Consider the following 23,629-nt stretch of genomic DNA (forward strand, 5'->3'; position numbering starts at 1 on the left):
CATCAATACATGCTCTACTCATAAGGTCTCCATTTCTTTGTAATATTCTTCAACACTTTTGGATCCCTGTTGTAAAGTATAGAGTTTTTTCTTGAGTACTCGAGAATAATGCTTAGGAATGTACCTTTTTCTCATTAATGTCTTCAATTCCTCCCACGTTTCAATTGGTTCTTCATAATTTCTCCTCCACTCTGATTTCAAAGATGTCCACCATATAATGGCGTAATCACAAAATTCAGCCACGGCAAGCTTCAACTTTCTTTCTTCACTAAAATTGTTGCAATCGAAGACAAGCTCAATTTTGCTCTCATAGAAAGTTGGAATTTTTAGCTTTACTCCCCCGATTCCTTTTTCTTTTTCTCTCTCATACTAGTACTCCCTCTCAATTCTTTTTTGTGCTAAAATTTCTCTACCCCTTCTTCTGACTCTTCCTCTCCCTCGACCGACATCTCTCCCTCCCCTAGGACTATGTCCCGCTAAAAGGGTGACAGTGTCATCTTCTTCATTTTCAACTCCTTCATTCAAGAGTACTTCCCTCCCTTGAAGATTACCTAAGGCTATTTCAATTCGCTCCATCCGGTCTGTCAATGTACTAATAACTTGATTCAAACGAGTAATTGTTCCGACCTGTGCTTCTCTCCACCTAGCTTCATTGATCTCCCCTCCATGTCCTCCATCTTGGTTTATGATTGTACAAACAGTAGTGGAATATGTTTAGGACCTCACACACTCAACTCACTGATTTTACACTCAGGGACACTCATGCTTATACACACAAAGGTAGGCTGTTTGGGAAAGTGACTAAATTATGATCAAAGTAGGCTAATATATCGGTAAAGCAATTCTGATAGTAGCAAGCTATTCAAGGCAATCAAGATAAGTTAATTATGAAATAATAACAAAATAAAACAAGACGTGAACAAAAAAGATAAGGGACACGAAGATATTTTTGGATATAATTACACATTGAAAAAAAAAATCCAAAAAGAAAGGACGTGAAGATTTTAAGAACAATTTAACTCTCCTTTTTACAGAATTCGGGAAATTTAGAGGTTATCTTCAAGCGTAGATTATGAGAAAAAAAATATATTAAACACAACGGTTCTAGATTTAGATGGATGAAGAAAAAGATGTGAATCGAAGTTTATTTGATCTTCAAATAAACATGCAAATGATCTAAAAAAAATGATAAATATCGTTTATAATCACAATCGTAAGAACAAATATGATAAGATTTTTTTTTTTTTCAAGATCTCAATGTGATCTTTAGGAAGAAAATGAGAACAAAGTGAAAAGTTGATGAATAATGGCGGAAATGACAGCAAGAAAATAAATGGAGAAATTTAAAGAAAAGATAAACAAGAGCAAAAATCAAAGATAAAATCAATTCTAGAGTCGGCCACAAAGATGTAAACCTATACTCTGATACCAAATTGATATAAGGCAACCCTAATCCTCAGCCCAACGATCCAAGCTTTTGTTGAAGCAAGAACCTTTGAATCAAAGTAATTAACACCTCCTTATACGAAATTTGGATCAACCAAGAGATAAGGCTAGAATTAGATTACCTCTTACGATCGAAGATCTAGAAGCTAGATTTGGAAACCTTGTTCTAAATTGAGTCACTCCACAATCTAACTTGATCAAGGCTTGATTGAATGGCTCGGGTGCAATTCTACCACAAGAATTGCTTGAAACTTAGATATGGCAAATATGATGCTCGGATTTCTAAGGGAAACATCTCAATTTGAGATCTGAATTACATTCATCCACGAATCTGAATTTTACATAACATATTGTGGGTATTTATAGTCTCCCGACAAAAGACGTTTGTGGACGGGATTCAATCCTGATCCCCTTTAAACTCCACAAATGACGAAGTCAATTTTGACCAATTGACCATTGCAAAATGAAAAAAAAAAAAAAAAAAAAAAACAATAAAATTTTTCAACAAGCAAGATTGATCATGTCTAGCTTAAATGATTCTTGTTGATCAAATATCTCAATGCAAGAACACTTGATTGAGATTCGAATCAGTCAACAAGCAAGATTGATCATGTTGAGCTTGAATGATTCTACATGCAACCTAAAACTACATAGAATTGCAAATAAACTTAGTCATTGGCTAAAGAAAGCACAAATGCTCCTTTTACTATATTTTACAAGTCTCCCTACAAATACAACATACATGGCTATATACCCTAAAAAATGAAACTATTAAACGCATTCCAAGAGTTGTAACATTCATACTTAATGGTCATAATTAGCCATTACCTAAATGTAACCTAAAGTAAATAAAGTCTTAAAATATAATAACTTTAAATTACTCTAAATTGTAACCCACCCAAAATTTATAACAATCAAACTTCATTCTTTTTCAATGTGGCATGAATTGAAACATCTTTTGATAATTTTGATAACCTTTACTTCACATCTTCATTTAAGTATATTGTATGATTGATGTCTTTTCGTTCATATCATTCTCCACTTCTTCAAGAAGATTCGTCCTCGAATCTATTTGTGAAACTTTGCTGCAAAAAGTAAGTTATGGAAATACAAAGAACCTCACAACACTCTCTCACGTGTATACACTCAAGGAATTTTAGGCCACTCTGTTTGCACTCATGTACACAAATGAAGCTCTCATTCTCACCTCTCAAATTTTTTAGTAGAGCCCAGATTGGATTTTTTTATTTTGGGTCCATTAAAAACTATAAAGATAAAAACAAATTGAAAAGAAATGCAAAGAAAACATATATCCAATCTTGAGCCTGAAGCTCTGATACCAAATGATAAGATAAGGAATCAATACAAGAGGAATAAGATTCGAATTACCTTGTTGATCGAATATCTCAAGGCAAGAACATTGTTTGAGATTCGAATCACACCACAAGCAAGATTGATCATGTCTAGCTTGAATGATTCTCGTTGATCAAGTATCTCAATGCAAGAACACTTGATTGAGATTCGAATCACTCCAGAAGCAAGATTGATCATGTCGAGCTTGAATGATTCTTGTTGATCAAATATCTCAATGCAAGAACACTTGATTGAGATTCAAATCACTCCACAAGCAAGATTGATCATGTTGAGCTTGAATGATTCTTGTTGATCAAATATCTCAATGCAAGAACAATTGATTGAGATTCGAATCACTCCACAAACAAGATTGATCATGTCGAGCTTGAATGATTCTACATGCAACCTAAACTACATAGAATTGCAAATAAACTTAGCCATTGGCTAAAGAAAGCACAAATGCTCATTTTACTATATTTTACAAGTCTCCCTACAAATACAACATACATTGCTCTATATAGCCTAAAAAATGAAACTATTAAAGGCATTCCAAGAGTTGTAACATTCATGCTTAATGACCATAATTAACCATTATGTAAATGTAACCTAAAGTAAATAAAAAGTCTTAAAATACAATAACTCTAAATTACTCTAAATTGTAACCCACCCAAAATTTATAACAATCAAACTTCATTCTTCTTCAATGTGGCATGAATTGAAACATGTTTTGATAATTTTGATAACCTTTTCTTCACATCTTCATTGAAGTATATTGTATGATTGATGTCTTTTCGTTCATATCATTTGTGGAGATTAAAGAAGATCGGGAATAATTCTCGTCCATAAACGTCTTTTGTCGGGAGACTATAAATATAAAAAATATGTTATGTAAAATTCAGATTCGTGGATGAATTTAATTAAGATCTCAAATTGAGCATTTCCCTTAGAAATTCGAGCATCATATTTGCCATTTCTAAGTATCAAGCAATTCTTGTGGTAGAATTGCACCCGAGCCATTCAATCAAGCCTTGATCAAGTTCGATTGTGGAGTGACTCAATTTAGAACAAGGTTTCCAAAACTTACTTCTAGATCTTTGATCGTAAGAGGTAATCAAATTCTAGCCTTATCTCTTGGTTGATCCAAATTTCGTATAAGGAAGTGTTAATTACTTTGATTCAAGGGTTCTTGCTCAAACAAAAGCTTGGATTGTTGGGCTGAGGATTAGGGTTGCCTTATCAGTTTGGTATAAGAGCATAGGTTGCATCTTTGTGGCCGACTCTAGAATTTATTTTATCTTTAATTTCCGCTATTATTTATCGTTTTTTAAATCTGTCCATTTATTTTCTTGCTGCCATTTCCACCGTTCTTCATTATCTTTCCACTTTGTTTATATTGTCCTATTAAAAACCATTTGAACCTTTATTTGAGGACAAATAAATTTCAATTCTCATTTTTACCTAAAGCATATAAATCTGAAATTGTTGTGTTCAATATTTTTTTTTTCATCATTTAAAACCGAAGATAACTTCTAAATTTTTTCAAATTCTGTAAAAATGAAAGTTAGATCGTTCTCAGATCTTCACAACCATTCTCTTTGGAATTTTTTTTTTTCAGTGTGCAATTCTATCCCAAAATATCTTTGTGTCTCTTATTTGTTTGTTCACTTATTATTTTATTTTGTTGTTATTTCATAATTAACTTATCTGGATTGATTTGAATAGCTTGCTACTATCAGAATTGCTTTATCCATATTACCTACCTTGATCAGAAATTAGTCATTTTCCCAAATAGCCTACCTTTTTGTGTTAAACATGAGTGTTTCTGAGTGTAAAATCAGTGAGTTGAGTGTGTGAGGTCCTAAGCATATGATAAGGTAACCCTAATCCTCAGCCCAACGATCCAAGCTTCTGTTGAAGCAAGAACCCTTGAATCAAAGTAATTAACACCTTCTTATACGAAATTTGGATCAACCAAGAGATGAGGCTAGAATTAGATTACCTCTTATGATCGAAGCTCTAGAAGAAAGATTTGGAAACCTTGTTCTAAATTGAGTCACTCCACAATCGAACTTGATGAAGACTTGATTGAATGGCTCGGGTGCAATTCTACCACAAGAATTGCTTGAAACTTAGAAATGGCAAATATGATGCTCGGATTTCTAAGGGAAACGCTCAATTTAAGATCTGAATTACATTCAAACACGAATCTGAATTTTACATAACATATTGTGGATATTTATAGTCTCCCGACAAAAGACGTTTGTGGACGAGAATTATTCTCGATCCCCCTTTAATTAACTTTTACATAATTTATGAAATTAAAAATAGTTCTTTCTAGCAAATGTTGATGTGCTTGAGTAGCTAATGCGACCGGTTCAAAATCAATTGTGCTCTATGCGCGTAGGTTCGAATTCTCAAAATCAATTGAGCTCTCTGCGCGTAGGTTCGAATTCTAATTCTATTGTTGACATTTTAAAGTTTTCCAACTTTAACCATGCAAATATTCAGTTGTCCTTCGTCAATCGTATTAGCTTCTAATTCAAGAACAATGAGAATCGCTCCGCTCCTTGCGAAAATGTATCCAAACCCAGTCACCAGGTTTAAAAATGATTTCCTTCCTAATGATTTCCTTCTCCCCTTTGTAATAGTTGAAGAACTTTGAAATTTTGGTTCTCAATTCTCTCCTTCACCTCAAACAACTTCAAGAGAACAACAAAATGATTTCCTTCCGCCTTAATAGTTAAAGCAACTTTGAAATTTTGGTTCTCAATTCTCTCCTTCACCCAAAACAACTTCAAGAGGAGAAAAATGAGTTGTACTATGAATTGCTCTATTATATGCAAACTCTACAAATGGCAAACATTCATTCCAAGACTTAATATTCTTAGAAATAATTGCCCTAAGCAATGCTCCTAATGCCATACCTCTTGGAGTACCCTAAGCAATGAGTTGTACTATGAATTGCTCTTTGAAATACCATACCTCTTGGAGTTCTCCTTCTCCCAAGCTAGTTGCCCTTCGATCTTGACAGCAAGGTGTAACAATTCTTGCATATCAAAGTACGCTTGCCTATCCACTTGATGAACAAGTTGTCGGTTTAAGCCACCAAGGAATCTAGCCATTGTATCTTCCTCATCTTCATCAATACATGCTCTATTCATAAGGGTCTCCATTTCTTTGTAATATTCTTCAACACTTTTGGATCCCTGTTGTAAAGTATAGAGTTTTTGCTTGAGTACTTGAGAATAATGCTTAGGAATGTACCTTTTTCATATTAATGTCTTCAATTCCTCCCACCTTTCAATTGTATCTTCCTCATCTTCATTAATACATGCTCTATTCATAAGGGTCTCCATTTCTTTGTAATATTCTTCAACACTTTTGGATCCCTGTTGTAAAATATAGAATTTTTGCTTGAGTACTCGAGAATAATGCTTAGGAATGTACCTTTTTCTCATTAATGTCTTCAATTCCTCCCACGTTTCAATTGGTTCTTCATAATTTCACATCCACTCTGATTTCAATTGGTTCTTTAAAATTCAGTCACAACAAGCTTCAACTTTCTTTCTTCACTGAAATTGTTGCAATCGAAGACATACTCAATTTTTCTCTCATATTGCAAATAATACACCTCTGGATCAGATCTCCCATAGAAAGTTGGAATTTTTAGCTTTACTCCCCCGACTCCTTTTCTTTTTCTCTCTCATACTAGTACTCCCTCTCAATTCTTTTTTGTGCTAAAATTTCTCTACCCCTTCTTCTGACTCTTCCTCTCCCTCGACCGACATCTCTCCCTCCCCTAGGACTATGTCCCGCTAAAAGGGTGATATTGTCATCTTCTTCATTTTCAACTCCTTCATTCAAGAGTACTTCCCAACCTTGAAGATTACCTAAGGCTATTTCAATTCGTTCCATCTGGTCTGTCAATGTACTAATAACTTGATTCAAACGAGTATTGTTCCGACCTGTGCTTCTGTCCACCTAGCTTCATTGATCTCCCCTCTATTTCCTCCGTCTTGGTTCATAATTGTACAAACCGTAGTGGAATATGTTTAGGACCTCACACTCTCAACTCACTGATTTTACACTCAGGGACACTCGTATTTATACACACAAAGGTAGGCTGTTTGGAAAAGTGACTAAATTATGATCAAGGTAGGCTAATATATCGGTAAAGCAATTCTGATAGTAGCAAGTTATTCAAGGCAATCAAGATAAGTTAATTATGGAATAACAACAAAAATAAAACAGGACGTGAACAAACAAATAACGGACACGAAATTTTTTGGATAGAATTGCACACTGAAAAAGAAAATTCCAAAAAGAAAGGAGGTGAAGATTTTAAACGATCTAACTCTCCTTTTTACAGAATTCAGGAAATTTATAAGTTATCTTCAAGCGTCAATTATGAGAAAATAATAATATATCAAACAGAATGGTTCTAGATTTAGATGGATTAAGAAAAATATGTGAATCGAAGTTTATTTGATCTTCAAATAAACATGCAAATGATTTAAAAAAAATGATAAAGATCGTTTATAATACAATCGTAAGAACACATGATAAGATTTTTTTTTTTAAAGATCTAAACGTGATCTTTAGGAAGAAAATGAGAACCAAGTTAAAAGTTGATGAATAATGGCAGAAATGACAACCAGAAAATAAATTGACAAATTTGAAGAAATGATAAACAATACAGAAATGAAAGATAAAATCAATTGTAGAGTCGGCCACAAAGATGTAAACCTATGCTCTGATACCTAATTGATAAGGCAACTCTAATCCTCGGCTCAACGATCTAAGCTTTTGTTTTAGCAAGAACCCTTGAATCAAACTAATTAACACCTCCTTATACGAAATTTGGATCAACCAAGAGATAATGCTAGAATTAGATTACCTCTTACGATCGAAAATCTAGAAGCAAGATTTGGAACCTTGTTCTAAATTGAGTCATTCCACAATCTAACTTGATCAAGGCTTGATTGAATGGCTCGGGTGCAATTCTACCACAAGAATTGCTTGAAACTTAGAAATGACAAAATTGATGCTCGAATTTCTAAGAAAAACGTCTCAATTTCATTCATTCACTAATCTGATTTTTACATAACATATTGTGGGTATTTATAGTCTCCCGACAAAAGACGTTTGTGGCTGGGATTCAATCCCGATCCCTTTTAATATCCACAAAAGACAAAGTCAATTTTGACCATTTGACCATTGCAAAATGAAAACGAAAAAAAACAATAAAATCTTTCAACAAATGGATGATGCAAAGCAGGTGGTCCTTCAAAAAATGTCATGAAGATTCAAAAATGTCAACAACAAAATTCGAACCTACGGATCAATTGATTTCAAACTTGTTGCATTAGTCACTCAGACACATCAACATTTGTTGAAAAGTATTATTCTTAATTTCATAAAATATGTAGGAGTCAAAGGTCAATTTGACTTCGTCTTTTGTGGAGATTAAAAGGGACCGGGAATAAATTCCAGCCACAAACGTCTTTTGTTGGGAGACTATAAATACCCACAATATGTTATGTAAAAATAGATTCATAGATGAATGTAATTCAAATCTCAAATTGAGACGTTTTCCTTAGAAATCCGAGTATCATATTTGTCATTTCTAAGTTTCAAGCAATTCTTGTGGTAGAATTGCACCCGAGCCATTCAATCAAGTTTGATTGTGGAGTCACTCAAATTAGAACAAGGTTTTCAAATCTTGCTTTAGATCTTTGATTGTAAGAGGTAATCTAATTCTAACCTTATCTCTTGGTTGATCCAAATTTTGTATAAGGAGATTTTAATTACTTTGATTCAAGATTCTTGCTCCAACAAAAGCTTGGATCGTTGGGCTGAGGATTAGGGTTGCCTTATCATGTTATGTTTTCTAAATTGTATGGATACAACATGTTATGAATGACATGATATCACGATAAATGAAATGAATGTAACCCTGTTAGGATTATGTCTGATATGTAGACTTAAAAATGAGAAATGACATGTTAAGCATGAAAGATGATAGCGGGGTTATATTCATTAATGATAAAAGTAGAAATGTTGGGGACCTCATGCATTATATGTGTTGGGTTTTATGTCCTAAAACTCATAGTTTGTAAACAAAAACATATTCTATTTTCAATAAAGTTATTATTGTTGTTTATTCATTAAAGATTGTTATTGAATAAAGTGAACTTTACGATCATTAATCTAAATCCAATAAACTAAGAACACTTTGGCTATAGTATGATTACTTGAACTATATGTAGTGACATAAGAGTGGATCAAGTTCAAGTATATAGTCAAAATGATCTATAGTACAAGGATAAGGCTGAGTACCTTATTCTGGGGACACTATGGATGCGGCCCACTTTTGTATATGATATAAAAAATGTGATCACTAAATTGTACATGTGGAGACATGTGAGTGGGGGCATCCTATGCAATGAGTATTGCATAGGATCGGACCATGAAGAAAATCACTCTCACTTTATAATGTCGTTTACTGTTGAGACTGATTTTCTTTTCATTCGATGACCTAGGTAACTCGATCTTAATCCTGAGCTAACCATGAAATCCTGTTCATTCGGAATTATCCTTAGATTTGCATGGGTGAGAGTGGCTTGAGTTCGCCGACTCAATAGGCCTCCCATTTCAAGGGTAAGACTGGGTGAATAGCTGGGACATGGGGTGCAAGATGGAATTCGCTCCTACCCACTTTTAGGGATAGAAGAGAGGTAGTTCTCTTAAGTACTGACTCCAGGTTTTGAACAAGGGGCCCCACCCACTCATTGGCCTGAGAGGGATTCGGTTTACTGGTTGGACCACAAACCAATTGTTCATAAGAGGATTAGTGGGACATAAGGAACAAGAAGTAACTAAAGGGGTAAAACGGCTAATTGACCCAGCTCTAGTTACGAACAACCTGTGAATGATCGACTTACTAATCATAGTTATATCAAATGGACAGAAATATATCTATAGTGAGGGGAGTGCAATTACTAGGCTATAGTGGAGTGTCTAGTAGTTAACTGGAATTGATGATTAACAAGGTTAATGAGTTTAACTGGTTAATCTTGGATCGTTGGAGCCCGTGATCTATAGGTCCATTAGGTCCCTCTGCTAGCTCATATCGGACTAAACAGTAGAACAGTGTGACGAGTGAGTTCGAAGTGTTCAAATTCAAATTAGGGAATATGTGCTACATATATACGATATATTTAACCGCATTTTTGTTTTATTTACGAATTAAACAAAAAAAAGAGAATTTGAGATATTTAAATAAGATTTAAATATTTTAATCAAATATGTGTGATTGAGATTCGCTTTTAAATTAATAATAAATATTAATTAAATAGTTTAATTAATCATTTAATATTACTTTAATTTGAAATTAATTATTCAAATTTTGTTGAATTAAAATGGAAAAAGTCAAAATGTTGACTTCATTTGAAAAATCCATGTTAGTGGAATTTTGAGGTGTCAAATTTTGGTTTAACCAAAGTTGCATGGTTGCCAAATAAACCCCACAAATTTGAGTGGAATTTTGAGTGTCAAAATTTGGTTAACTCAAACATGCATGCTTGTCACATAATCCCAAACATTTGAGTGGAATTTTGAGTGTCAAAATTTGGTGATCTCAAATTTGCATGAACATGCAAACATTTAAATAGAGTGATCATGGTACATGGAAGGTCTTCTTCTTGGGGAAAAACCTTGAGAAAAACCTCTCACAAACACTCTCTTCATATATACACAATCTCTCCTAAGTTTAGTCACTCATCGGATTCCACAATCCCGTTCTAAGGCCGGAGGATAATGGAGAAGACACTAGTGGTGGTTCGAAACCGGTTCGTGAGGAAACAAGAATTTGAACTACAAAAAGTTAGTATTCAAACTCATTAAGTTTTAATACTTATGAACATGCTAGTTATTTACTATAATTGATGTTCTAAAAGTGCCTAAGATCCAAATTGCTTCCGCATGTGTTATATTAAAACCATCACAAACACACTTAATATTATAACGAAACAAAAAAAAAAATAAATAAATAATTGCTCGAGGTCTCCGACGAAACCCCAAAACTCCAGTGAGTGTTGGAGTTTTCGTTCCAACACGCCCTGAGGCTTCTCCCTACTCCCACGAGTCACCATGCCCATCCCCAAACTCCACCCACACTTCAGCAACCTGCAAAGAAGAAAATACAGAGAAAAAGAGAGAGAGGGAAAAATCAGTGAAAACTCTGTAAAGATCAAAACAACGAGACCGACGTTCGAAACCTTCGAATCTTGCCACGAAAAGAATCACCGAAGCTTTTATAAATAGTTTACTTTTAACTCTTTTGCAGAAAAAAATTGAAAGAAGTCTAGTTTTGAAATGGCAAGAAATGATCAATGATCATGAATCTCAAATATTGCATGGTTTTACTGAATAAACGTTCAATGTTATTTGTTAGTTAATTTTAGTGAGTTTTAAATTCAAGAGTAAGTAGTAAAGGAAAAAGTACAAACAGTTGAAAATGAAAGGCAAGATTTATTTGAGGAAAGAGTAGTTTTATGGGTAAAGGAAACAGTGACCGTCCTAAGGCTATAATTAGTAATACCTATAAATACATCATTACTTTCTCTTGCACAGAAGAGCAGAGAAAAAAAACATAGAAGTAATAGAAGAATGGTTTTTTCAGATAAACTCAGTGTTTTTTTTTTTTTTTTTTTGTCTCTCCACTCTCGACATCTCTTTCATAAATTCATGAGATTGATTTAACAAATTGGTATCAGAGCGAGTTTTCTTTAACAACTTGGTATCAGAGCCAATGGTGAATGTGATGGGTCAAATGCCGCTACCGCGATTAACGAATACAAACTACGAGAATTGGAGCATCCAAATGAAAGCTTTTCTCGGTCTCAAGATGCATGGGAGGTGGTCAAAGAAGGTTTCGAAGAACCAAAAGATACCACGGGTTATACGACGGCACAAAATAAGGCGTTAAAAGAATTGCGAGCAAAGGATAAGGCCACATTATACATGCTGTTCCGAGCCGTTGACGAGTCGGGCTTTGAAAAGATTGCCAGTGCAACTACTTCAAAAGAAGCATGGGACACTTTAGGAAAAGTGTTCAAAGGAACCGACCGAGTCAAGTAAGTACGTCACCAAACCCTTCGTGGCGAGTTGGAGAGCATGAAGATGAAGGAGTGAGAAAGTGTATCTGACTACATCACGCGTGTACAGACCGTGGTAAACCAACTCAATCGAAACAGAGAAATGTTTCCCGAGATGCGGGTTGTGGAAAAGTTCTTGAGGTCATTAACCAACAACTTTAAGAATGTTGTATGTACAATAGAAGAGCCAAAGAACCTAGCAACGTTCATGGTCCATGAGCTCACTGGTTCCCTCGAGGCATACGAGCAACGTAAGAAGAAGAAGAAGGAAACACTCGATCAAACACTTCAAACCAAGGTGTCAATCAAAGATGAAAAGGTACTCTACTCTCAAAATTTACAAGGTAGAGGTTGTGGTCGTAGAAGTCGCGGAAATGGTCGAGGTGGTCAAGGCAACGGTCATGAAGGATACTATAAGGAGAAGGTACAATCGAGCCAAGCAAATTGGCGTGAAAGAAGACGCAGTCGAGGAAGAGGCGGCCGATCAATTTATTCAAACATTTAGTGCTCCAAGTGTCACAAATATGGTCACTATGTGAATGATTGTAACTCTGACATATGTTACAATTGTGGTAGAATAGGGCATTTTGCACGAGATTTTCGAGTCGATAAAAAAGTGGAAGAAACGATCAACCTAGCCTTGGATGACGCAACAAACGAAGGTATTCTCTTGATGGCTAAAAATGAAAATCTGAAAGCAAAAGAACACAGCGGCGCGAAAGATGATGGCGACGGTCGTGAGGCGGTGGAAACCGTTGGAAATGAGGGGATACGCAGCGGATTTAGTGAAATCGCGATATCGGAGACGAGAAAATTGAAGAAGGATGAACAACTGTATAACAGAGAGCTTGAGCTCGAAGAGAGAGAGCTTCAATGGCGGGAAAGGGAATTTGAGGAAGAAAGAAGAAAGAGGATGAGAATGGAAGAAGAAAAGATGGAATGGGAAGAAAGGATGGTAGAAATGCAGGTTGAACATGAAAAATAGATGATGCAAATGTAAGTCGCAATCCCTTCAAAATCCCAAAACAATGGCGAAGAAGAAGCCCATGCGATCAGCGAATGAGCCAAATAAATTACAGGATCATGAGCAGGAGAACAGAGATTCAGAGCAACAACCCAAAACTGCTATGGATAAATCTGTGGAGAAGTCTCAGTTGTAGACATTGAAATCGTTGAACGAGCACCTTTCGAAGGAGAAAATAGAGATTGAGAAATAAAAGAAAGATTTAGAAATGGAGATTGAAAGATTAGAGAAGGAAGTGGCTAAGCTGAGTGAGAATTCTTTCTATCTTAAACAGGAGAAGGAAGAGAATGGGAAGGTAATTTCTGAACTTGTGAAGAAAATTGAAGAAGGTGTGGAGAAAGAGAATGACTTATTAATAAACATTGACGGTTTAGTGGAAGAGTTAGTGAAGGAGGAGAAAGATGTAGAGATGCTAACTCAACAGAGAGACTCACTTGACGTGACTCTGAATCGAGTCCAACAGGAGGCAGTGAGTTTACGACACACGATTGAGATAATCACTCGTGATAAAGCCGAAATGGGGGAGGCAACAGTGGAAGTGAAAAATGTCGTTGTGGACTTGCGAAGGAAATTGAGTAAACTAAAAGAAGCTGTGACATCTTTGACTGAGTCAAGTGTGGCTGAGAATGGGAGAAGGAGTTGCTGTCTCAAATGGGCTGTTTTCGAGAAGCTCCAAATGAAGTTTCGTCAGAAAAGGATATCTTAGTTTGTTGCTCGAGGACAAGGAGAGGAAATTTTAGAAGCCACGACTGAGCTCGAGAAAATGAAAATGGCGCAGGTGGATTCGTTGAATATAGCATTTAAGTTTATGAGAGAGTTTTATTGAATAAACGTTAAAGGTTATATTTGTTAGTTAATTTTAGTTGGTTTTAAATTCAAAAGTCAGTTGGAAACGAAAAGGAATAAGTGTTGAATTTGAAAGGTATCTATAACTACATTATTTCTTTCTATTGTAAGTCAGAGAGAAAAAAGAAAAATAAACTCAGTGTTTTTTTGTCTCTCCACTCTCGACATCTCTTTCACGAGTCTCTCCACTCTCGACATCTCTTTCACAAATTCGTGAGATTGATTTAACAGGTTTTAGATTGGGTTATAATGGCATTCACCATGGTTCAAAAAAACTTGCTTTGCAGATCCATTTGAGCACCGGTGTGCATGGGTTATAATGGCATTCACCATGGTTCAAAAAAAACTTGTTTTGCAGATCCATTTGAGCACTGGACTGTGCATGTAACCAATGAAATGCAAAATGGGCCAAGCTTTTTTCTTCCTTACAAGTCGAAAGATGACATATGAGAGTTTGATTCCTCGAGATTTAAAGTGAATTTGTGGTGAATAACATTGTTATGGTGTTACATTATAATCGCCTAGATCCACCCCTAGCAGATATTGTTCTTTTTGGGCTTTCTGTTTCGGACTTTCCCTCAAGGCTTTAAAACGCGTCTGCTAGGGGAAAGTTTTCACACCCTTATAAAAAGTGTTTCGTTCTCCTCTCCAACCAATGTGGGACTCTCACAATTATATCTGCTAGCAGTGGATCTGGACTGTTACAAATGGTATCAGAGCCAGGCACCAGACTATGTGCCAACGAAGAGGCTGTTCCCGAAAATGGGGTAGACACGAGACGGTGTGGCAGTAAGAACGCTGGCCCCTAAGGGGGTGGATTTGGTGAGGGTCCCACATCAATTGGAGAAAGGAAAGAGTGCTAGCGAGGACGCTGGACCGAAGGGGGGTGGATTGTGAGAGTTCCACATTGGTTGGAGAGGAGAACGCAACACCCTTTATAAGGGTGTGGAAACCTTTCCCTAGTAGACGTATTTTAAAGCCTTGAGACGAAGCCCGAAAGAAAAAGCCCAAAGAAGACAATATCTGCTAGCGGTGGATCTGGGCCGTTACATACATGCAAAACAACCACGATCATAATGTTTTAGAAGTGTTTTAGCCAGAATACGGAAGTGTTTTAGCCAGAATACGACTCCCTAACGTAGCTCTCCCACATAAGTAAAGATTATGAGTGCTTTTGGTCGGTAAGAGATGATGGAATGCATTTAAAAAATGTTTCTAAAAATAAGTTTGAGATTCCTACTAAACGGCTGGGAGCATTATTGTAAGACTATGCATGAAATTCTAATATTTAAATAAATAAATGATAAAGGTGTTCCCAATTTTAAAATCATGTTCAATTTATACATGGAACTACTTATTTCCTTTCTACTTATTCCAATCTCAACATTGTTTTTTAAAAATTGTTTAATAATGACCTAAATATAATAATCTTGCTTGGTTTAACCATCTAAAAATTGTTTAATAATGTACGGAAACTTAAAAATTAGTATGGAAGTTTGATACGATAATGCCCATATCCAGGATTCAAATTAGGATTTGGTAATTGATGGTCCCATTATCTCTTGCAGCATGGTCACGTTACCCACTCATTGTTACTCAAGAGTGAAAACTATCTCCACAGACCAATACGAATCCTTCAATCATATTTTGTCCTCGCTCACGTGCCTCTCAAAATCACTACAAGTAAAACACGTTTAACCATGAAGTTTTATGATTGAGCCAACAAAAAGAAAGGTACACGGTGAAATACTCAATTTGAACACTTTTAAAAGTTTTAAATATATTTTCTCTATTTATTTAATATGATATATTAAATTTAATTTGAACACTTCCCATTTTCTTTCAAATAAATTGAATCTTTGTGCATTACTATGAGCTAGCAAGGGGACCTTATGGATCTACAGATTATAAGCTCCAATGATTTAAAATTAATTAATTAAACATTTAATTAATTAATTTCCATTCATTAACTATAGGTCACTCCAGTATAGACTTAGAGTTGCAATTTTATGACTGTAGGACGAGTTATGTCTATTGATATAATATTACAAGCAAGTCGATCCTTCACGAGTTGTTCATAATTATAGCTAGGTCAAAAGTCCGTTTTACCTCTGTAATTACATCTTTCACTTTAAGTACCACTGAATCTCTAGTGAAAAATTTATTTATGATCCAATCATAAACCAAGTCCCTCCCGGGCCAATGAGAGGGTGGGGCCCCATTGTTCAAATCCCGAAATCAGTACTTAAGGGAACAACTCATCTGCTTTCCTTATATGGAAATGAGTGAATTCCATCTCATGATATTATGTTCCTAACTCCTTATTTGGCCAAGTCCCCAAAATGGTAGGCATGAATCGGCTAAAAGAGCCATTCTTACCCATGTAAATTAAAGGACAAGCCCTCATAGGCAGGAGTTCATAACTCACTCAGGATTAAGATTGTGTCGCATATGATCATCATGTGAAATATTAATCTTCTCAATTAATGGATTTATAAAGAGAGATTAAATATTTCTTGGTCCAGTCTTATACACAAACTCATTGTATAGGATACCCCCATTTACATGTCTCCACATGAACAATTTGGATCAAATCATTTGTAACGGTTACAAAGTGAGTCGTATCAATAGTGTTACCAGGATAAGGCACCCAACCTTATCCATATACTATAGACTCTTTAGGTTATTACTTGAACACGATTCTCTTGTATGTCAACCACATACTGATATGAACCAAGAGACATTAATTGTAACGACCCTAAAATTTTACTTATTTAATCTAAGATCATTACTATCCCTTGAAATGCGGAATATACATTAAATTGGCCCTATTCATAAATGCGACTCACACTCGCCTTTTATTACCTCGTGAAAGAGCAAATGATTACAGGGGAAAAAGAAAAGAACATTATTGAAATAAATGAAAAGGAACAAAACCGAAATGAATGTTTTATTCTACCCTATGGTTTATTATGCAAATACATTTCAACCTATACTAACCTATACTAATGATGCAAACTGAATTCAACCTAGACTACAAAATGAAAAAAAAAAACAACTACCGGGGTTATGTGACAATCACATGCAAGGTGTACGATGCCGCCATCGTTGGCACATGGGTGCCTTGCCCTTATCTGCTAAAGTAAAGTAGTACGAGGCTTGAGTATTTCTAGAATACTCAGTAAGTGACCCCCTATTGGGGTTATGCGACAATCACATGCAATGAAATGATGGGACCTATCGTTTCGTTTCGTTTCTTTTTTCCTATGGTGTAGTCCTAACGGGTAATCGTGGACGTGTACCATATACTCTACACACAGCCCATACGTGCGAGTATGGGCTCACCAGCTAGTTCGCACACTGCTGGCCCACTATCCTTATCCGGTGGGCATACTCTGGGAGCCCCTTATGCCGGGACCCGTTAAAACTAGAACCGTCACGACAGCGCTATGCAAAGCATAACGATTGTTGTCCTGCCATTGGATGTACGCGTCCGTACCCTCGTGATGGGATAGGGGTATCCCCTCAGATGCATGAACACACATAATGCATGAGGTCCCCCCTACTTCTACATTTATCATTAATGACCATAACCCCCTGTCACGTTCCATGATTCATGTCATTCTCATTTTCAATTCACATTTCATACATATTCCTATCGGGGTTATGATTCCAGACAGTTTACCGTGATTCATGTCATACAATTCATGCTGTTCACATTCATATATTCCATACAATCATGCCATAATCATTCAGGGATCACATATCGTCACATGCATAACATATCACTTCAAACTAAGCAGCATACATAACATACATTCACGTTCACATGAGTTCGCACTTAAGCACATCAAACTAGCATACAATTTTAATGACTCGTGCAAATCTACGGGCACGTGCTAGCATACAGCAAAATACGCGTAACCTACGATGGTTGAGCCACTTACTTGGTAGGCCTTAGCCGAACTCCCTAGAATATAACGTAAGCTCCTAGCTCCTCGTGAACGTTCTACGCTTCCGTTGGTGGTTGATTCCTATTGATTCATTCGTCACATTAGTTAGCATTTCACAAACATAATTAATTCAAATCTTGAATTTGTGAAATACGACCTTCAAATGATCTATTTTACCTTAAACAGGGCCGAAACTAAGTCCGGAGGGGTCGGAACGATGACAAACGGGCTGGAAATAAGTTTCTCGAGCCGAATAAGCCACCGGAGCTGAGAAGCTGCCACCGAGCCGAGGGGAGCCACACTGCAGACGTGCCACGTGGCACAATCAGAGAGTGACACATGTGCAGGGGTCTCGGGTCGAGGTGCGGGTTTTCAGATTGCTCGCGGGTTTCGAGCTGTACGCAGGTGACAGGCCGTTCGGCTGAAGGAAAAATGCAGGCGGGCTGGGATTATGAGTTTTGGGCTGAAGCGCCTGGGCCGCGGGAACCGTCGGGTACTGGGCCGACCTAAGGGGACTGGGTTCGGTTCGGGTTGCGGGATTCGACCCTCGGGTCGGACTTCGTCCTCTTCGCCCGATTGTCTGCGCATTTTTCCAGCGACCTTTCTCTCTCCTCGTTAACGTCGTCTCAACGTCCTTTTTCCCTCCTTTTTTTCTCCGTTCCCGAGTCTCTTCTTCCCCTAACCCCGTTTATGGTATAGATTTGGTTTGTAAGGGCCTCACAATCCCGGATCTGGAGAAGTTCGGAAATTCGACGTTCCGTCTTCTTTGACAACGGTGTTCAACGTAAAGGATTCGTCTAAATCTACTCCTGTTTTTTATGGTTTTGACGTCGATTTCGTATGGTTCGGCTTCGCAGGAGTTCATGGGGCTTTTCTGTTCCCTCTCATTTTTTCTCTGTTTTCGTTCTTTGCAGGTCGTTTTGGGGTGGCTGAAGGTCGAGGTCGAGTTCTGTAGCATCCCAACCTTCAGCCGCCCTTTGTGGGTCGTGTGCGAGTGAAAACTCCAGCGTTCGCCGGAGTTTTCGGTTCTGCCGACGACCCCCCCCCCCCCTTTTTTTTTTTGGTTCCATTACATCAATCTTACAATATGCTTCAATGAAGATGTGAAGAAAATATTGTTGAAATTATCAAAAAGATATTTCAATTCATGTCACATTGAAGAAGAACGAAGTTTCATGTTTTAAATTTTGGGTGGATTACAATTTAGAGTAATTTAGAGTAATTGTATTTCATTAATGTATTTTAAGAATTTTAATTTACTTTAGGTTACAATTACATAATGGTTAATTAAGGCCATTAAGTATGAATGTTACAACTCTCGTAATGCCTTTAATAGTTTCATTTTGAGGCTATATAAAGCCATGTATGTTGTATTTGTAAGTAGACTTAGAAAATATAGTAAAAGAAGCATTTATGCTTTTCTTTAGCAAATGGCTATGTTTCTTTGCAATTTTATGTAGTTTAGGTTGCATGTACAATCATTCGTGCTCGACATGATCAATCTTGCTTGTGGAGTGATTCGAATCTCAAACAAGTGTTTGAGATATTTGATCAACAAGAATTATTCAAGCTAGACATGATCGATCTTGCTTGTGGAGTGATTCGAATCTCAATCAAGTGTTCTTGCCTTGAGATATTTGATCAACAAGGTAATCCGAGTCTTACTCTCCTTGTAGTGATTTTCACATATCACATACGGTTCAATATTACATTAATAACCTTGATTTTCATACAATGGATAACAATTAATTACAAATAAAATAATAAAAATTATTGTTAAAAACTAAATAATTAATTACGAAGCTTTAGAGCATAAATCCCAACCGTACCATCTTTTTGTGATATGACTTGGTGGCAATCATCTATCTATGTGTATAAGGATTGTATTGTTGTGTTTTGATTTTACTTGTAGCAATTACTCATATGTGAGCACGAGAGTTATTCAGTGTTCAACGATTTATATATCCCCTTGATTTCACAATTTTTGTTGTGATTGAATGTATATCTAACTCGATAGGAAGGTTACTTACTTAGTGAGTGTTTTCAATACTCAACATTTTTAAACAATGTTGTTTTCTAATTGCTATGAGAAACTACCTTATTGTACTTTACCATTTTTTTCATAATTCACTAGGAAGATTCTCTATTGGTGTAACATCCGCTCATCGTCAATGCGATTCACAGGAGCTACCACTGACATCGATAATAAAACTCGACAACCAATCATAAATTTCAAATTATTTCTAAAAACATCGAGTAAAAAAAAACATTTAAAACCAGTACTATTTAAAACTTAAAACGACCAAAGTAAATTCTTGACAACGAAAGCATAAGTACACAAAACAGACACAGACATGGATTCCCAAATAGTCTCTAGCCTGCTGGTCTCGTCCTCGTCCTCGGTTGGCCTGCATCAACTAAATCTGGAAAGAAAAGTTAAAAATAATTTTGATGAGTAATTAAATTACCCAGTAAGTAGCGAGCTTATTTTTCATGAGTTCATAACTCATCTTTCCCGGTGTTTTTAAGTTTTATTCGCCATTGACTCCTAGTTTCTCTTACTAGAGTCATCTGTTCATTAATGAGGTATCTCAGCTACCTCAATCTTAGGTTACTGACTCTCTCTCGATATGCTTATCTAGAATTTTTGAACTCGTATGTAAGGCTCGCTCTCAGTCAAATACGGCCCGTCTACTAATTCCTCTGGCGGCTTGTTTATCTCATATACCAACGGTCAGGAGTACTCATGCTCCCTAACTTAGCACACAATGCGTTGGTCAGGAACTCCGCAGGAATTTGTAGACTATCATACTCATATAAATAAGTCATGGCTCAACAACCAATAAGCATATCCTAGAGTCATAACATTTCCATTAACATGCATACTCACATTTACTGCATGCTTTCATACATTTATCATGTTCAACACATAGAACATTCTAGTAATCATTTATATCATGCTTACATCACAAGCAAGCAATCAAGATATACAATAAACATTCAACATCATCAAAACTCATTTTAACATACTAAGCTTTTAATCAGGTAAACAACATACTCACATGTTGTCAACAAGTTAAGAACTAGCTTAAAGAACGATATGCTACTTACCTGGTTTCGAATCCTTTTCTCTCTTGAATGTACGTTTAATAAGGTATTTCAACACAATTTCCTCCAATCAGACCTATATGTCACTATTTTCAAGGTAAGTATAGGTCAAAACGAATCGAACGGGACAAACCCGAAGTCGAAATGAGGTCTCACGCGCCCTCACATTCTCGGTGTGTTTGTCCCACGCGCCAGGAGAACTCCTAGTCGCACGCCCAGTCCCGGCTCCTCACGCGCCTTGCGTGTAGTGCACGCGCTCCTTCTTCTTCCTTGCATTTTCTGAAATTTTCCCAACTTTTCTATTAATACCGATTATGTCCCGAAGCCATATTCCACCCCTACAGCCCGAATTTCGTCCCGACTTCCACTACAACTTTATAGATCTCCTTATTACGATTCTAACAAGCCATATTTTATAACTTATTATGCAGTATTGACCAAGATATCAGAATTTAAAGATTCGGTCAAATGGGTTTTCTTACCTTCGAATAAATGCCTAATATGGCTTATCCGTTGAGCTTCGAATGCTAAGGAATTTCTCAAGCTTGCGCCCCCGACAAGGAAATCTCCAAACCATGAGGAATTTCGAAAGAGTCACCAATTTCAACTCATTCCCCTGTTTACTGTTTTTCCTTCTTTTCTGTTCTTAGTTTTTAATCCCAGAACCACCGGCACCACCTCACACTTCCCTCTTTCTTTCTTTTTCGTGGTCTATGTTTTGGTTCAGGTTTTAGTTATACATATCAATTCCTATTTTTACATCACTATTTAAATTCATGGACTCTTCCTATTTTAAAACACACAGAATATTTCACAATACACAACTTTCATAGTTTCCTCCATCTAAACTTTGTTTTTAAAAAGCCTCCATTGTTGCTCTCTCCAAATTTTTCAATTTAATTTTGTTTATCTTATTGCCAAGAGAGATGTGTATTGTAGTATGAGAAAATTGTAAATCTACTACTTTAGAGAGTTGTGGTGTATGGTGTGTTTCTATAAGGTTTTACACAATTGTATCGGTTTGATCCTGAGCCGTGGAAAGGATTGAGTTTGCTCTTGAACTCGTAAAAAGAGCGGTGTAGCGGTTGGGCTCTGATCCGAAGAAAGAGTCAAGAAAGGTTTATTCAAATTCCCAAGAGGCGCTTAGGGAGTGGAGTAAGTCGAGTTTGACCGAACTATAAAACTACAGTGTTATATTTTCTAACCCTTTTCCTATTTAAATTCTAAATTATTGTTAAGTTTTATTGCATGTATTAAGTTTTATTGTTATTAAAAAAAATTAATAATTATATTGTTAAAACCCTATTCACCACTCTAGGGTTGCCATATCAATCCAACTAGTATCAGAGCACGTTGCTCTTATTGATTTTTTTATATATAAACTTTATTTTTAGAGCTTATGGCAAATCTACTTGTTAAAAATGGTTTTTGTGAAGGACAATCAACTTCTAGACCTTATTTTGATGGAACTAATTATACGTATTGGAAAGCTAGAATGAAAATTTATTTGCAATCAATTGATTATCAATTATGGTTAAATGTTAGTAAAGACCCTTGTATTCTAATAAAAATGGTTAATAATATTGAGGAGCTAAAAATGAAGGATGAATTTGATGAGCATGATATGAAAAAATGTTCTTTTAATGATAGTGCTATAATCTGTCTTTATTGTACCCTAAGTAATGATGAATTTAATAGAGTATCTGTGTTCTTCACATATGAAATTTGTAAAACTCTTGAAGTAACTCATGAGGAACAAATCAAGAAACAAAAATTAGCATGTTAGTTCATAATTATGAACTATTTAAAATGGATGCAAATGAATTTATAGGTGAAAAATCTTGGAAAAGTATATTCTACTTCCGAAAATGTATGGAAAATTCTTAGGTCTCTACCTAAAAGTTGGGAAACAAAAGTGACGGCAATTAAAGAAGCAAAGGATCTCACAAAGCTTCCTTTGGATGAACTTGTTGGTTCTCCCATGACGCATGAGATTACCATGAAGGAGCGCATGGAAGAGGAGCGCATAGAAGAGGAATCCAAAAAGAAGAAAAGTATAGCCCTAAAGTCTATCACATTGGAAGTTGACTCTGACGATGAGGAAGCCCTTGATGAAGATGATGTTGCCTACTTCACACATAAGTATAAAAATTTCATCAAAAGAAAGAAACAATTTAGGAAACATTTCACCAACCAAAAAGGTGAGGAGAGCAAACATGATGAGATAATATGTTATGAATGTAAAAAGTCGGGTCATATAAGACCGGATTGTCCTCTCCTCAAATTATCTAAGAAATCGAGGAAGAAAGCAATGAAGGCTACTTGGGATGATAGTGATGAAAGTGCAAATGATGAAGAAGTCACAAATTTTTGCTTCAGGGCTCATAGTGACAAAGAGGATGAAGAAAATGAGGTAATTCTTGAATCTCCAATTATTTAAAGTTTTTTAGGAGATGCAACTTGATTTAGAAAAACTTGGTTCAAAGTATGTTATGGTTCAAAAGAAATATAAGGCTTCAATTATTAAAATTAAGTCTTTATTAAATGAAATTTCTTGCTTAAAAGAGAATAATCATAACGTTGTAAAACTTGATATACCCTGTGAAAAGCATGTATTTGATTGTGATGAAAAAACTCCATTAATTGATAAAATTAAATTTCTTGAGCATGATTGTTGTAAAAAAGATAAATTAATTAAATTACTCAAAGAAAAGGAATTAAATACTATGTAAGAACTTGGT

The 23,629-nt window shown here is 36.0% G+C and overlaps 1 long non-coding RNA gene across 2 annotated transcripts; it reads right to left on the minus strand.

Moving 5' to 3' along the window:
- Positions 1-20,040: 20,040 nt before the first annotated feature.
- LOC147789875 (uncharacterized) lies at positions 20,041-21,551 on the minus strand. Of its 2 annotated transcripts, none has more exons than XR_015423272.1 (3): positions 21,371-21,551; positions 20,892-21,167; positions 20,041-20,203 (listed from the first exon to the last, which is right to left on the minus strand). It is a non-coding gene; the product is annotated as an uncharacterized LOC147789875 (long non-coding RNA). The 2 variants fall into 2 exon arrangements; XR_015423273.1 differs by having other exon boundaries at positions 20,892-21,261.
- Positions 21,552-23,629: the final 2,078 nt, after the last annotated feature.

This window comes from Cucurbita pepo, chromosome 12 (genome assembly GCF_057944985.1).
Source record: "Cucurbita pepo subsp. pepo isolate OVF chromosome 12, ASM5794498v1, whole genome shotgun sequence".
Taxonomy (NCBI): Eukaryota; Viridiplantae; Streptophyta; class Magnoliopsida; order Cucurbitales; family Cucurbitaceae; genus Cucurbita; species Cucurbita pepo.